The following is a 7,328-nucleotide window of genomic DNA, read 5'->3' as shown; positions in this document are numbered from 1 at the left end:
GTCTGTATCATGTTTTTGTGAAAAAGTAAGTGGAATATTTATCGTGTTTTCGAATGCAGAATAATAGTATATAGACATAGTGGCTTGTAGTATTGGAACCTTGCCCCCCGAAGCTTGGATCCCTTAGAAGAAAAAAAAAATGCATGCGCGCCTGGTGAAATGGTTAACGAATTCAGTTCACTCGATGAATCGACAGATAGTAATACACATTTCGACAGATCGACAGCATTCGACAGATACAGACATATGAAAGTAGCACAAGAATTAGGCGAAAGTCCGTGCGTTTCCTCAATTCACGTAGGAAACAACAGAAAATATCAACTACCATAAAATAATCCGTATATATATTTAATTTATTTGGAATAAAATAAATATAGAAACAACCTGTTCATACATAACTACGGTAAGTGCGTTAATTGCTAACGTAAGAACAAATATGAAACAAGGCACAAAATAAAAAAGAAAAATAAAGTTAAAGGGAATAAATATTTAGGCTTGATTGTCATTCGTATTAAGAAGCTGGGTAATAAAATGTTAAAATCTACAGAAAATTATGAAATTAAATCAGGATTTGAAATAAAAGTCTATACATTGGAAGTAGGCCAGGGAGTTTGCAAGGCAGATGTGTGCGACACGCGTTACTTTATAGATTCCCTTCATTGAACTATAGTAAGCAGTACGAAGATGGTACTTTGCGTATAATCACAGGAAGGATTGAAGTTAATTACCATGGTAATATAATTATTTATTGATAAGTATTTCCATGTTAAATTATGAAAATTATAAGCACAAGGAGGGTGAAAAAGTAGTGTGACCGACTTAGCAATGACTGAAACATAAAATAGAAAAGCGAATAAAAACAAATGCCTTTTGAGTTATGTGGAATAAAGTTTCTTCTAGCCAGTAAGGAAGAATAGGATCTGGTGCATTCATTGAATACCTGAAAAAAATCGTTTATCAAAATAGAAGGAAACACACTTATCGTTGTGGCAACTACGAACTTCTGTTTACCTCAGCCCGCCTCAGCAAGTGCTTTCTATCCGGTCCGCGCTCCGTAACCAAACTCAACGCTGCCTGCCAGCGAAAATTTCATTCTTCAGTATCGTTGAGTTTATTGCAGAAAGCAATGGCAGATACGGCATCAGCACCTGCAGCCCCGGCACAGGCTTCTCCTAAGAAGTCTGCAAAGCCTAAGAAACCAAAAACAACACCTTCTCATCCAAGAACATCAGAAATGGTGAACAACGCCATCAAGAATTTGAAGGAAAGGGGAGGAAGTTCACTGCAAGCTATTAAGAAATACATCTCTCAGAACTACAAAGTGGATGCCGAGAAGCTTGCTCCATTTATCAAGAAATACTTGAGAAGTGCAGTTGCTTCTGGGTCTTTGGTTCAGACCAAGGGAAAAGGTGCATCTGGATCGTTTAAGCTTAGTGCTTCATCGCTGAAGGAGAAGCCTGAAGGTGGATCTTCAACCAAGGCGAAACGATCAGCATCAAAGGAGAAGAAGCCTGCGAAAAAGCCAGCAGCTAAACGTCCCAAGAAGACTGGTGAAAAGAAAAAGGCTGCTGCTCCCAAACCTAAGAAATCACCATCTAAAGTGAAGAAGGCAAAAACTCCCAAGAAGCCAAAGGCCCCGAAGCCAAAGAAGGCTACAGCAAAACCGAAAAGTGCTAAGAAGGCTGCACCAAAGAAGAAGTAAATGTGTCAGTAAATCATCTGACATTTTAAAACGGCTCTTTTTAGAGCCATCAAATACTTTGAGAAGAGTAAAATTGTGCTTTTCCTATCATTATCACATGTTCATTCATAGCAATGTATAGTATACACGCAAGGGACTTTGAGTTTTCTTTTTAACCGAAGCACTTCTTGATGTAAGTGCTTTATAACAGAGGGGAATTGAGGGTGGGGAAAGAAAGCTTTCACGGGTGTCAAGAATGGTGTACTCGAAAAAAAATGGGGAACACATTACGTAATGTCAATTTGTGATCACTTACTTTTTCCTTGTTCCTATCTTCAAGTAGCGAAACAGTACAGAAAACGCACTTAATGCATTTGTTAGAAAAACTTTTGCAGGCTGACTGGGTTCGATTCTCGGTGGGAGCTCAAATGTTTCGCATTGCACGTTAATAAGTAGGTCCACGTTTGAAACAGCCTTGCTGCTGAAAGGGACACTAAACTAAAATCAACTCTTTTCAAGGCTGGGGTGAAAGAAATGTTCGAACTTATTACAACTCGTGAAAGTGAAGTAGACTGTTTCAATTTAACGTCGTACTATTATGATTTTTATGATAAAGGAGACGGGTGATTACGCCTAATGAATGATGGAAATACTGGTGTAATGAGAAAGTGTTAGGAAAAGGGAACACGCTAATAACCACGGATACCGTCTTATAATTCGTAATATTGCTATAAAGAAAAATAGTAACACCAGCAGAAATGTAGGTGTACAATTGAACTGATGTTAAGTACAAACAGACACTTAAAGAAAGTTTAGTTTAACGTTTGCATTCAACAGCAGCGACCTCTGAGAAAATATTACTTTTGCTACCTTGGAAGAAGTACATATTTCGCCTGCGAGTTCTATGAGATTAATAACGTTGAGAAGGGCAAACAGTGGTTGAATCGAAGTTAACTTATGCAACATATGGCAAAATCGAATCCTTGACCACATAAAACGAAGATAATCAATCGGTAAACATAGGGGAAAACTAAAGAATATACTTGAAAGATAGGATGATATACGAAACGAGAGGAAAACGAAGGTAGATGTATTAACTATGCAACATACGGCGTGAGAATTTAAAAAAAAAAGATAACAAGTATGGACAAGATCCTTGTTAGGATAACAGCATCTCTAAGTAGTGTATTGGTCCTAAAAAGGACCGTTTTTGAACTCAGTGCCAGAACTTCAAACTTAAGCACGTTCCCCACGGATGCGGCGAGCAAGCTGAATGTCCTTAGGCATGATTGTGACTCTCTTTGCGTGAATAGCACACAAGTTGGTGTCTTCGAAAAGCCCTACAAGGTAAGCTTCACTTGCCTCCTGTAAAGCCATGACAGCTGAGCTTTGGAAGCGAAGATCTGTCTTGAAATCTTGTGCAATTTCTCGGACGAGTCGTTGGAAGGGCAGCTTGCGGATGAGCAATTCAGTGCTCTTCTGGTAACGACGAATTTCTCGGAGAGCCACAGTACCAGGCCTGTAACGATGGGGCTTTTTCACTCCACCGGTAGCTGGAGCACTCTTTCTTGCAGCTTTGGTGGCAAGCTGCTTTCGAGGAGCTTTGCCTCCAGTAGATTTCCTAGCTGTCTGCTTGGTACGTGCCATTGCAACTGTCACGACTTGTTTCAAATAATTGCGCGCTGAATGAAGTCAAGTTATATAAAGAGCAAAACCGTTAAATCAAGCTATTTCTCATTGGATAAAGTCAGTCGAAAAGGACAGTTCTCATTGGCTTAGACACGTTTTGTGTTTTTCCTCCGTGCTTTCCCTGCATGATCGAAGGAACAAAACCACGAGTCTTGGGCTGCTTGGGCTTGTATTTCTCGTGTGTGGTGAGCGAAGCAGTAACATATCGAAATGACAGGACGTGGAAAAGGAGGCAAGGGTCTTGGCAAAGGAGGTGCCAAGCGCCACCGTAAAGTTCTTCGTGACAACATCCAGGGTATCACCAAACCCGCTATTAGGCGTCTTGCTCGCCGTGGTGGTGTGAAGCGTATCTCTGGTCTCATTTATGAAGAGACCCGAGGAGTATTGAAAGTATTCCTGGAGAACGTAATCAGAGATGCTGTTACATACACAGAACACGCCAAGAGGAAGACAGTGACAGCTATGGATGTTGTGTATGCCTTGAAGAGGCAAGGAAGAACCCTGTACGGTTTCGGAGGTTAAGTTGGGGTTCCTCCTATTTTGGATATAAAATTGGCATAAACGGCTCTTTTCAGAGCCAACAAATTTATATAAAGGGAAAGATTTACTTTGTGCGATTTTCTGTTAGATTATAAGAATTCGTGTAACTACATTAAAGCCTTTTGATGCACACAAAATTACAGACGTAGAGAGATTAATTTGAGAAAATCATACGTTTTTTTTTACATTATGTACGTTCATGTATACGTATTCATATGTAGCAGTATTAATGCTGGAGAAGGGGTTCTGGTTGGAAATTGGCGATTTGTTGGAAGTAGCGAGCATGAGAGATGCGAAACGCAAGTCGGAATTTCTGTTCTGACAGTAGGATGTACGTATAGAGGCTTATACAACTTCTATACTGTGCTGTGAGGGGCGAATAATGCGTTAGAAACCTGAATCTTGTCCTTTATCTTGTTTACGTGGTCTTGGGTTCGATTTTTTTCTTTTGCGGTAGTGTCTATTGTGATTTACATGTAAATTAATGACACTTCGTAGCGGGTTAGTAAAATAAAGAGTAATACAAATATGAGATGTAGGTTAATGCATTGTATACTTCACATTATTTACTAAAGAAAGGCAGTAGTTACAAGAAACCTAGGCTCGCTCGTTGGGCACAGTAGCAAATGAGTTCTGAGATCAGAGAATAAGAGTAGTTGCGTATTACAAACCATATACATATAACACATATCACACAAATATGAATATCGACCTTGCAAAGAATAAATCGTACTTAAGTGTGCATTTAATGTCATTACTATGTTGCAAAAGAAATTTAGGAAAGTTTTTTGATCCGCTCTGTTCATGATGTCATTGGGGCATAGTAATGAACAATAATAAATGTCGAGAACATATTGAACAGAGTAATTTCAGCCAAGCCAACGCAAGAGAGAAACATGAGTGCTTTAAGAATGTTGGAAATTCCTTTGTCTAGCATGAAGTACATGAGAATATGTGGTATGAGGTTTTCTTCCATTGCTGAGAATCTGGGCTCGACTGTCCTGTCCTCTGGGTAATATGAGCCCGATGTACGCAAATATCAAAAAAATGTAGCTAGCGACAATACAAAAGGTAATGATCTTATAATTAATAATGTAGTGGGAACTAAGCACATCGCTGTTTGGAGTATTCTAAAGATAGTGTGACTTCCTATGGGCTTCAATTACGATCGACGACTACACATACTAATTAATCGAATAGCAGCGAGAATTTCGAATGACACTAAGCAACTATCTCAGACACTTTTGATGAGTCTGTATATCGAAAACAATTCATTTCAATCGTAAATCTCCTCTATAAAGGGGTTTGTGGCCCTCATAAGGGCCGATTTGTATGAGATATAGGTCTTACATTTATGCCTTCTTCTCAGTTTTCTTGGGCAGAAGTACAGCTTGAATGTTGGGCAAAACACCACCCTGAGCGATTGTAACTCCAGACAACAACTTGTTTAATTCCTCGTCGTTACGGATAGCTAACTGCAGATGACGTGGAATAATCCTAGTCTTCTTGTTGTCACGAGCAGCGTTGCCTGCCAACTCAAGAACTTCAGCTGCCAGGTATTCCATGACTGCAGCCAAATACACGGGAGCGCCAGCACCAACTCGTTCGGCATAGTTACCCTTTCGCAAAAGACGATGGATTCTGCCTACTGGGAATTGAAGGCCAGCCCTGCTGGAGCGGGACTTGCTCTTTCCCTTGACTTTTCCACCTTTGCCGCGACCAGACATTGTTCAATATTCTTTCGTAATAAGATGAGAGGAAAAATTGCGGCCTCCCATGAATCAAGTCAGTTTTGTTACTACTTCAAGCGTGCACCCGAGTGCATCAAATGAAAAGCAAGGCAGTTGGCGCGAATTGAAACACGTACTGTAATTTAAATGAAGTCGATAAATCGGCGGACACATCTAATTTTGCTGAACGAGTGAGTCATCATGCCACCAAAAACTAGCGGAAAGGCTGCAAAGAAGGCTGGTAAAGCCCAAAAGAATATCTCCAAGGGAGATAAGAAGAAGAAGAGGAGGAGGAAGGAGAGCTATGCCATTTACATCTACAAAGTTTTGAAGCAAGTGCATCCTGACACTGGCATATCTAGCAAAGCTATGAGTATCATGAACAGCTTTGTTAATGACATCTTCGAGCGTATTGCTGCTGAAGCTTCTCGTTTGGCCCATTACAATAAGCGGTCAACTATCACCAGCCGGGAAATCCAAACAGCTGTGCGCCTTCTTTTGCCTGGTGAACTTGCCAAGCACGCTGTAAGTGAGGGTACGAAGGCTGTTACCAAGTACACAAGCTCTAAGTAAAAATCTTCTTCAAGATTTTTCATTTCAAACGGTCCTTGTCAGGACCAACACATTATTCGAAAGAGTTAAATCACGAAATTTGCTTCATTCTGTTATGTAGAAACACCTTGAAATCCAATTTCTATATGCTGTTAGTAAAAAAGTAAAGCACATAGCGGAGATGTGTCGTGCTTGTATACGAAAGGCATTTACTCGCCGGAGATCTACACTTAGTCATAATAATTTACTTTTAAAAAGTGGTAATACATTCCGTGTTAAGTATAGTAGTAGGTGCACACGGATCGGAAATCAGGTTATTTTAATGTGCCGTGCAAATAAACAGGCTGTTAGTGTAAGAAATAGTGGGTATAACGCTTAGAATATCGATTAATCGCTATGAAATAATGTTGATAAATTATCTCTTGAAAGTACTATAAAATTAATGTTTCTAGTATTTTCGTACTTGAAGGATAATGAAATTTGAAAAAGAGATGCCAACAGCACCTGGTGTTCCCAGGCGGTCACCCATCCAAGTACTGACCAGGCCCGATGCTGCTTGACTTCGGTGATCGGACGAGAACCGGTATATTCAGCATGGTATGGCCGTTGGCAACTACCTTTTCTTCAATGTCCTGTTAAGGAAGTATGTTTTAAGTAAGAATTGACATTATTAACTATAAAGGCAAGCATATTAACGTCGTTAACATTACTTGGAATATACTAATATTCGAATAAATATTTGAATGTTCGAATGATGAGTGATTCGGATGTTCATAGTGCCACTATGTCCTATCGAGTTTACTATCACGAACCACGTATGAAATTGTATATAAATAAATAAAAATAAATCCTTTATTAAGTATTGATTACAGGAAAAAGGCAAACTTACATTCTTTAATGTACACAATGAAATGTATGAAAGATATTTTTAAGATATGTTTCACTTACCCTTTATAACGCAAGGTAGTTTTCAGTGTAGCATCCTCTTCAGCTGCGAGATAACGTAAGGCAGATGATCATTCAGTCGTGAAGCACTAAAATGTAATATACATTTTAACTATTATCGATAAGAATTATTTACTGCAGGGATGCAAATAAAGTGAGGCAAATTAGTAAATAAAAACCGATACTGTAAC

At 39.4% G+C, this 7,328-nt stretch overlaps 1 non-coding gene across 1 annotated transcript; it reads right to left on the bottom strand.

Annotated features, from left to right (window-relative positions):
* Positions 1 to 6,684: 6,684 nt before the first annotated feature.
* On the bottom strand, positions 6,685 to 6,803 carry LOC145677733 (5S ribosomal RNA). The gene has a single exon (XR_014129971.1). It is a non-coding gene; the product is annotated as a 5S ribosomal RNA (ribosomal RNA).
* Positions 6,804 to 7,328: the final 525 nt, after the last annotated feature.

The sequence above is a fragment of the Thermobia domestica genome, unplaced genomic scaffold, assembly GCF_964235325.1.
Source record: "Thermobia domestica unplaced genomic scaffold, izTheDome1.hap1.1 HAP1_SCAFFOLD_1287, whole genome shotgun sequence".
In the NCBI taxonomy this organism is placed as follows: Eukaryota; Metazoa; Arthropoda; class Insecta; order Zygentoma; family Lepismatidae; genus Thermobia; species Thermobia domestica.
The sequence above is the reverse complement of the archived record's forward strand: the minus strand, read 5'-3'. Positions and strand labels throughout refer to the sequence as shown.